The sequence below is a fragment of the Cyprinodon tularosa genome, unplaced genomic scaffold, assembly GCF_016077235.1.
Source record: "Cyprinodon tularosa strain WSP-4 unplaced genomic scaffold, ASM1607723v1 ctg298, whole genome shotgun sequence".
NCBI classification, from domain to species: Eukaryota; Metazoa; Chordata; class Actinopteri; order Cyprinodontiformes; family Cyprinodontidae; genus Cyprinodon; species Cyprinodon tularosa.
In genome coordinates, this window is record NW_024039005.1 from 1,492,666 (window position 1) to 1,502,298 (window position 9,633).

At 48.0% G+C, this 9,633-nt stretch overlaps 1 long non-coding RNA gene across 1 annotated transcript; it reads right to left on the bottom strand.

The window, feature by feature from the left end:
* Window positions 1-4,298: 4,298 nt before the first annotated feature.
* Window positions 4,299-5,058, bottom strand: LOC119787438. Its single transcript, XR_005281321.1, has 2 exons — window positions 4,923-5,058; window positions 4,299-4,492 (listed from the first exon to the last, which is right to left on the bottom strand). It is a non-coding gene; the product is annotated as an uncharacterized LOC119787438 (long non-coding RNA).
* Between the last annotated feature and the right edge of the window lie 4,575 nt (window positions 5,059-9,633).

Genomic DNA, 9,633 nt, shown 5'->3' on the forward strand with positions numbered 1-9,633 from the left:
TTTGTAATCATCAAAATTAAACAAAATAAACATCTGAAATATATGAGTTTGTATGTAATGTATGAATATAATATACAAGTTTCACTTTTTAAATGGAATTACTGAAATCAATCTACTTTTTCATGATATTCTAATTTTATGACCAGCACCTGTAGCTCAACTAAACACTGTTTAAGACTTAGCAGTCTCACTGTAATGAGACAGTGATTTGAGCTGCAGAGAGTCGTTCCAAAAGAGTTAAAATCAATCCTCTGGACTTTGTTTCCAAGTTTGAAGACATTTCTCTTCCATCCAGGAAGATTTTCCCATTCAAAATGTCAGAAATAGCGTTTAGTTCCAGGTTTTATCCAGCAGCCCAACAAAGCCTGGTTTTTGTTCAGAAAAAATGCAAATTGAAATGGATGAACGGGTCCCCCCCTTTGGAATGGGGGTCGTTTGGCTCCTTATGTTCACCTGCAATGCCCCATACTGGTCTATGTCTCTGAAAGGGGGGTCGTTAAAGGTAATTCTTGCCCTGGCTGAATAGGCGAGGTCTTCTGTTTCCCTGTACAGGGGTTGGGGTTAAGATGAAAAAAGGAAGGATCAACTCAAGTGCTGCATTGTGGGTTTTTGGAAGTTGAAATCTGAGTCCACCCCCTCTGTTTGTCCACTCCTGTCTGTCAGTGATGGTGCAAACATATTTTCATGGGGGTGGCCATGCAGGGACCAATGTGCGCCGAGGGGAGGCTGAAAACTAATGGGAGCCAAATACAATTTCGGGTCAGTCTACACCAGAGGTTACGGATTAGCGGACTGCAGTCTGGATCCTGACCCCCCTGCTGGCTAATCTGGACCCAACCTGATTTGAAACATTTAGAAATTACTGCATATTTTCTTTTTGTTTTGAATTTTTATGCCACTAGGTGGTTTGTTTTTCTGACAGTAGGCTGACATGAAAGGGGGTATGAGAGAGGGGGTGAGACGTATGGCAAGATGCTCTTGTCAGATGAAACCAAAGCTGAACTTGTTGGCCTACACCTAATGTGGTGGAACAGTAACTTTCCACATCACCCTGAAGAATCATGCTTTTATTCAGGAAGCTGATCAGATTTGACGAGACGACGGATCAAGATAAACACGAAGCAATCATTAAACAAAAACCTGTTAGAGGTGCGAAGTGATGGTTTAATTCAATTTCAATTCAGTTTATTTCTATATCTCCAATTCACATCATGTCATCTCAGGTCACTTTCCAGTTCACCAGATCATCCAGTCAGATTGATTCAAAGTTTTCTATCTAAGGAAAACCAGCTGATTGCATCGACTCATTGACTCTTCAGCAATCCTTCACACTAAGCATGCTTGTAGCGACAGTGGAGAGGAAAAACTCCCTTTGAACAGGAAGAAACCTCCAGCAGAACCAGGCTCAGTGTGAGCGGCCATCTGCTGAGGCCCACTGGGGTTCAAGGAGACAGAAGCAGAGATAGAAAAAGAAGCATAGATACAAAAGGCAACTGTCAACCAGCTCCACAGGCGGCCCCGTCCAGGAAACACACAGCCAGGCAGACGAGCTCCGAGCCAGCTCCCATGTCAGAGGATGAAGAGAGCACATCCAGTTAGTCACAGTCAGAGAAACAGGACTACACTGGAAAACAGGCCAAGCTCCAACATCTAGAAACAAAGGTGTTGGTGGCAGCATTAGAGATTGAACAAACAGATTCTGCAGAGTGGAAGAATAGAGATAGAATGAAGCAGAATGATGAAAAAGGGGTCCCTATGTCCTCCAGCAGTCTAAGCCTATAGCAGCAGAACTATAGAGATAGCTCAGGATAACCTGAGCCACTCTAACTAGAAGCTTTATCAAAAAGGAAAGTTTTAAGCCTAGCCTTAAAAGTAGACAGGGTGTCTGCCTCACAGACTAAGACTGGTAGTTGGTTCCACAGGAGAGGAGCCTGAGAACTAAAAGATCTGCCTCCCATTCTACTTGAAAAAGCAAAAATTCTATTCTAGCAGAAATTCTATTTCTTTCCAGGATGGAGTCACAGACACACAGAAACAGGCAAGGCGAAATAAAAGATAAAAACTTTTAGATAAGACCATTCATTAAAATTTTCCAGTTAAGGTCTAGATCTGAGAATTATCTGTGTTCACAGATGTTTTCTATCCACTGATTGTTTAAGCTGCTTAGAGAAGGAAAATATTCTTTACAAATAGAAAAAAAATCTATATGTCATAAATTTGGTGTAACTATTGACTCTTGGAACTAAATGCATTTGCATGTTGTGATTTCTAGATATTAATTGGTATTTAGAAATAGAAAAGAAACTTGTGTTCTAACACATTTTATTCCATTGGTCTATCAAAATAAGTCTCCAAAGTATACATTAATATTTTGACTGTTATAAAAAACAGAGACAATTCATGGTAGACGAGAAAGAAAAGCACATTTAGCTGCTTATTTAAATCCTTTAATTCAAGAAACATCAGAATCAATAAAGCTGATTAATATTTATGATTTTGAGTTTTTAATATTTTGAAGCTGGTATATTCCTAGTTGAGGAAGTATTAAAAATAAATTTTCCATTCCTGTATGTTCTGTTGCTTTTTGTGTTACATATGTAAACTTATTGCAGTATAACCGCTCTGCTAAAATAGCAAACATACTTTATTACAATTATATTATCTTGATAACAGATTTTTTTTTATCATAGCATTTAGCTCCAATATTACCTCTACATATTAATATCTATGCCAGCTTCACTGACAGAGCCTGTTGCATTTTATAATAATAATGGCTGCTTGAATCATGTAAAAAAAAAAAAGAAAGAATAATGGAGCCTTTGGTTCTTTAACAAAGAAGCCAAACGACCCCCATTCCAAAGGGGGGGACCCGTTCATCCGTTTCTATTTGCATGTTTTCTAAACTAAAACCAGGCTTTGTTGGGCTGCTGGATAAAACCTGGAACTAAACGCTATTTCCGACATTTTGAATTGAAAAAGTTTCCTTGATGGGCAGAGAAACGTCTCAGTGTATTCTCATTATCAGTTTGTATGAAATCGTATGAAAAGTTACGTGCAGTAATTTCGTACGTTTTTGACGTTTTTTTTTCATCGTATTTCGTCGTATTTTTACTTCTTGCCTTGAGACAAGATATCCTTGCGCATGCGCATCTTACGCACCATTCAATAACATAGAATTGAACATACAATTAACCCTAACCCTGACCCTAACATAAATCCATACCTAAACCTAACACCTGACCCTTGCCTTAAAATTACACTTAGCCGATCCCTAACCCCCCATAGGGGAAGAGTGAAGTTTTCAGACACCCGGGCGCATTTTTGAGAGTTTTTTGAAAATTTCCTGGGGCCAAACCGGAGGCCCCAGGGTCCGGGGACCTGGCCCTAAAAATAGAGCAAGGCCTGGTGACCCTTATGCCCGGGTCACCCGATTTTTCCCGCCCACCCTGAGCCCGGGGCGGACCACCAAAGTGGGCAAAGTTTGACAAAAAACTTAGTTTTTTTGCAAGTTAGAGTGCTGTTCCCGAAACGACCACCAGATGTCTCCAGAAACAATGTGGACAGCTCGGTAGTTCTTTGCATGGGGACATTTTGTCGCACAATTAATGGGACATTTCCTAGGCCCCGGGAACTCGGGTCGAGATGAGGCATTTGGGGGCGGGACATTAGGTTGCACCGGGACCGAGACATGGCTGGGCACAATTGAATTGGTCATCCCCTATTACTTTTGAATGGGAAAAAAGTCGGCATCAACCTTACCAGGGGCCCAGACATAAATAGGCAATTCGCCGTTGACACAGGGGCGCATCGGAGCATCTGACATGGCTGGGCACAATTGAATTGGTCATCCCCTATTACTTTTGAATGGGAAAAAAGTCGGCATCCGCTTTACCAGGGGCCCAGACATAAATAGACAATTCGCCGTTGACACAGGGGCGTTACCGAGCATCAGACATGGCTGGGCACGATAGAACGAGCCAAAATGTATTACTTTTGAATGGGAAAATAGTCGGCATCAACGCAAATTGGTTTTTTTTTCAAAGTTTCACCACCTTACCTGGTTCACAGCGACCCGACAGCAACAAAGGATAAACACCTGGTCATATTGAAGCACTGGGACACAAGGCAGCACGTTAAAGCGCATTTCTTTTAAATTTTAACCATTTTTGATTTTTCCCTCAAAGTTTTAACACCTTACCAGGGGCAAAGCCTCCCACATGCATTACCCCAGGGACAGAGGGGTTCATTAAACCATAGGGACATAATGTCCAGAGTATAAGTAATGGAGGAAGCATCTCTTAACCAATAAATATATTTATTAAAAATTAAAAAAAGTTAAATATTGAGTTCCCGGGGCCCATGGAGCGCCCTGGTCCGGTGCCCCCTGTATGGATGGAGCCTGGATGGATGGGGCCCCTTGGATGGATGCTGACCCCTGGATGGATGGTCACCCCTGGATGGTGACGCCTGGATGGAGGTCCTGCTTGAGTTTCTGAAATATAAAAACAATACATTTATTAGATGGGAATCATCACACTTAATGCTCATAACATAACACGGTTGTCCCGCTGCAGGGGCCCGGTACCACAACACAGCGGCCCGCTTTAATTCTACCAGGCCCCGCGGTCACAGCAGAACCCGGTACCATAACACAGCGGCCCGCTTTAATTAAAACGTTCAATATTAACTGGACAAAAGTGTGGATCCGCATCGGAGAAAGCTTTAAGCATTAAAACAGACCATATTAGCTCCGCTTTAATTCTTCCAGGCCCCGCGATCACAGCAGCAGAACCCCGGTAGCATAACACAAAGAGCTCTCGGAGCTAAGCTAAACAGCCGGCTGCATGCTACCCCGCAGCAAAGAGCCTTGGGCCCGCTGAATACACCGCAGTCACCCGCACACGGTCCGGTAGATGAGCTACCTGGTTAGCCGCTTTGATCCATCCAGAGCTCCGGGAGATCGCCTCCATCCTTAGCCGCTTTGATCCATCCAAAGCTCCGGGAGATCGCCTCCCTCCTTAGCCGCTTTGATCCATCCAAAGCTCCGGGAGATCGCCTCCCTCCTTAGCCGCTTTGATCCATCCAGAGCTCCGGGAGATCGCCTCCCTCCTTAGCCGCTTTGATCCATCCAGAGCTCCGGGAGATCGCCTCCCTCCTTAGCCGCTTTGATCCGTTCAAAGCTCCGGTAGCTGAGCTACCTGGTTAGCCGCTTCCAGACTCAGGCGACCGATGATGATGTCATCTCTGGCGCCGGGAAGGCTGGTAAACAAGCGAGCTGCTGGCGGAGCTCAGTTCATCTCTCAGCGAGCCTGCAAACTGATTTTCGCAGGGCCGGTCAACCATATACAAGGCCCGGGCCCAGGGGGGCCCACAAGCGGGCCCCCCCGTTCCCCACAGGCCTCCAGAACCGCGGGGACCGGTTCTGAACCACCCGGGGACATGTGTGGGGACCTGGGGACTGTTGTAAGCATGACCCGCTCACCCAGAACCGGGCTCCAGAACCAGGCCCATTAATCCGACCCAGCACCGCCCTGGTTCCCCACAGGCCTCCAGAACCGCGGGGCTTGGTTCTGAACCACCCAGGGACATGTGTGGGGACCTGGGGACAGTTGTTTGCATGGCCTGGGTCCAGAACCAGGCTCCGGAACCAGGCCCATTAATCCGACCCAGCACTGCCCTGGTTCCCCACAGGCCCGCAGAACCGCGGGGCCTGGTTCTGAACCATCCAGGGACATGTGTGTGTACCTGTGGACAGTTGTTATCATGACCCGCTCACCCAGAACCAGGCTCCGGAACCAGGCCCATTAATCCGACCCAGCACTGCCCTGGTTCCCCACAGGCCCGCAGAACCGCGGGGACCGGTTCTGAACCATCCAGGGACATGTGTGTGTACCTGTGGACAGTTGTTATCATGACCCGCTCACCCAGAACCGGGCTCCGGAACCAGGCCCATTAATCCGACCCAGCACTGCCCTGGTTCCCCACAGGCCTGCAGAACCGCGGGGCCTGGTTCTGAACCACCCAGGGACATGTGTGGGGACCTGGGGACAGTTGTTATCATGACCCGCTCACCCAGAACCGGGCTCCGGAACCAGGCCCAAAATCCGACCCAGCACTGCCCTGGTTCCCCACAGGCCTGCAGAACCGCGGGGCCCGGTTCTGAACCACCCAGGGACATGTGTGGGGACCTGGGGACAGTTGTTTGCATGGCCCGCTCACCCAGAACCAGGCTCCGGAACCAGGCCCATTAATCCGACCCAGCACTGCCCTGGTTCCCCACAGGCCCGCAGAACCGCGGGGACCGGTTCTGAACCATCCAGGGACATGTGTGTGTACCTGTGGACAGTTGTTATCATGACCCGCTCACCCAGAACCGGGCTCCAGAACCAGGCCCATTAATCCGACCCAGCACTGCCCTGGTTCCCCACAGGCCTGCAGAACCGCGGGGCCTGGTTCTGAACCACCCAGGGACATGTGTGGGGACCTGGGGACAGTTGTTTGCATGGCCCGCTCACCCAGAACCAGGCTCCGGAACCAGGCCCATTAATCCGACCCAGCACTGCCCTGGTTCCCCAGAGGCCTGCAGAACCGCGGGGCCCGGTTCTGAACCACCCAGGGACATGTGTGGGGACCTGGGGACAGTTGTTATCATGGCCTCGGTCCAGAACCAGGGACCGGGCCCATGGAGCTCCAATCTCGGGGTGACCTGGAGCAGTTTAAATAGGAAATATATACAATATTAATTGGACAGAGGTATGCATCACTGGGTGCCGACAATTGGCACGGCATGGGTCCGGAACCAGGGGCCCGGTCCGGAACCAGGCTCCGGAACCAGGGACCGGGCCCATGGAGCTCCTCTCCCCAGAGAAAGAGCACCAAGGGCCCACCGCAGGACCAGGTACCGGGCCCATGGAGCTCCAATCTCGGGGTGACCTGGAGCAGTTTAAATAGGAAATATATACAATATTAATTGGACAGATGTATGCATCACTGGGTGCCGACAATTGGCACGGGATGGGTCCAGAACCAGGGACAGGGCCCATGGAGCTCCTCTCCCCAGAGACAGAGCACCAAGGGCCCGCCGCAGGACCATGGACAGGGCCCGTGGGCTTAGATCTCAGAGACCCGGAGCAGTTTAAATAGGAAATGTATACAATGTATTAATTGGACAGAGGTATGCATCACTGGGTGCCGACAATTGGCACGGCATGGGTCCAGAACCAGAGACCCGGTCCGGAACCAGGCTCCGGAACCAGGGACCGGGCCCATGGAGATCCATGCTGGGGACACAGGTGTTCATTAAACGGACAGAGGGCCGCACGGCACTTGACCTTTGACCCCTGGGGAAAGCCGCGCAGGGCCCGTGGGCTTAGATCTCCGAGACCCGGAGCAGTTTAAATAGGAAATATATGCAATGTATTAATTGGACAGAAGTTCGCATCACTGGGTGCCGACAACTGGCAGGGCATGGGTCCAGAACCCATTTTTTAGTTAACCCGCTTTCAACTTGCACTTTTAAATAGCAAAGATTGAAAAACCCAGCATCCGCCGCACCTCCAGAACCAGCCGAGCGAGTGGAGCGCCTCTCCCCGGACAAGGAGCACTCTGGGCCCGCACCGACCCCCGCGGAACAGCCTCCTGGTCCTCCAGAGCCCACCCAGTGTCCAGCACAACACCCCTTTGGCCCGCCTTAGCCCACACTGGCGCTCAAAAGCCCAAAAAACAAAAGCGGTGAGCCCCTGAGTCCGAGCGGTGACCCCTTTGTCCGACCCCAGCCCTCGCCAAACGCTCCCATAACGCCGCAAAAATACTTTTTACAGACATATGGCACCGTCTTCCACCCTATTGGCCCACCCAAACTCACTGTTTGGCATTTAAAGGGTTAAAAAATCAAAAACCGCCAGCATATAAAGGGTTAATAACAAAATCCGCACTAAATTCCCGGTTCGGGCACACTTTTGGCTAAAGGAAAACCAAAGGGCTTGACTGCCATCTAGTGTGTCTGCTCCGTATTGCAGATCAGGCCCCGTGGCCCGCTTGACCCCCACCTGGCACTCTTTGAGAACTACCCGGATGGCAAAGCGGACCTTCCTGCCAACTCGGACGCCAGCGGGCCACAAGGAAAGAGAAAAAAAGGGACAAAAAGGACCTGATTTTCCTGGCCCCTAACCTTGACACTTGCCCTAAACCTAACTCTAGCCCTTACTATCAACTTACCAGATCAATTAGCTACTGACCCTAATATTAGTGGAGTCCATACCTAAACCTAACACCTGACCCTTGCCTTAAAATTACACTTAGCCGATCCCTAACCTTGACACTTGCCCTAAACCTAACTCTAGCCCTTACTATCAACTTACCAGATCAATTAGCTACTGACCCTAATATTAGTGGAATCCATACCTAAACCTAACACCTGACCCTTGCCTTGAAATTACACTTAGCCGATCCCTAACCTTGACACTTGCCCTAAACCTAACTCTAGCCCTTACTATCAACTTACCAGATCAATTAGCTACTGACCCTAATATTAGTGGAATCCATACCTAAACCTAACACCTGACCCTTGCCTTGAAATTACACTTAGCAGATCCCTAACCCTGACACTTGCCCTAAAACCTAACTCTAGCCCTTACTATCAACTTACCAGATCAATTAGCTACTGACCCTAATATTAGTGGAATCCATACCTAAACCTAACACCTGACCCTTGCCTTAAAATTAGCCTTAGCCGATCCCTAACCTTGACACTTGCCCTAAACCTAACTCTAGCCCTTACTATCAACTTACCAGATCAATTAGCTACTGACCCTAATATTAGTGGAGTCCATACCTAAACCTAACATCTGACCCTTGCCTTAAAATTACACTTAGCCGATCCCTAACCTTGACACTTGCCCTAAACCTAACTCTAGCCCTTACTATCAACTTACCAGATCAATTAGCTACTGACCCTAATATTAGTGGAGTCCATACCTAAACCTAACACCTGACCCTTGCCTTAAAATTACACTTAGCCGATCCCTAACCTTGACACTTGCCCTAAACCTAACTCTAGCCCTTACTATCAACTTACCAGATCAATTAGCTACTGACCCTAATATTAGTGGAATCCATACCTAAACCTAACACCTGACCCTTGCCTTGAAATTACACTTAGCCGATCCCTAACCTTGACACTTGCCCTAAACCTAACTCTAGCCCTTACTATCAACTTACCAGATCAATTAGCTACTGACCCTAATATTAGTGGAATCCATACCTAAACCTAACACCTGACCCTTGCCTTGAAATTACACTTAGCAGATCCCTAACCCTGACACTTGCCCTAAAACCTAACTCTAGCCCTTACTATCAACTTACCAGATCAATTAGCTACTGACCCTAATATTAGTGGAATCCATACCTAAACCTAACACCTGACCCTTGCCTTAAAATTAGCCTTAGCCGATCCCTAACCTTGACACTTGCCCTAAACCTAACTCTAGCCCTTACTATCAACTTACCAGATCAATTAGCTACTGACCCTAATATTAGTGGAGTCCATACCTAAACCTAACATCTGACCCTTGCCTTAAAATTACACTTAGCCGATCCCTAACCTTGACACTTGCCCTAAACCTAACTCTAGCC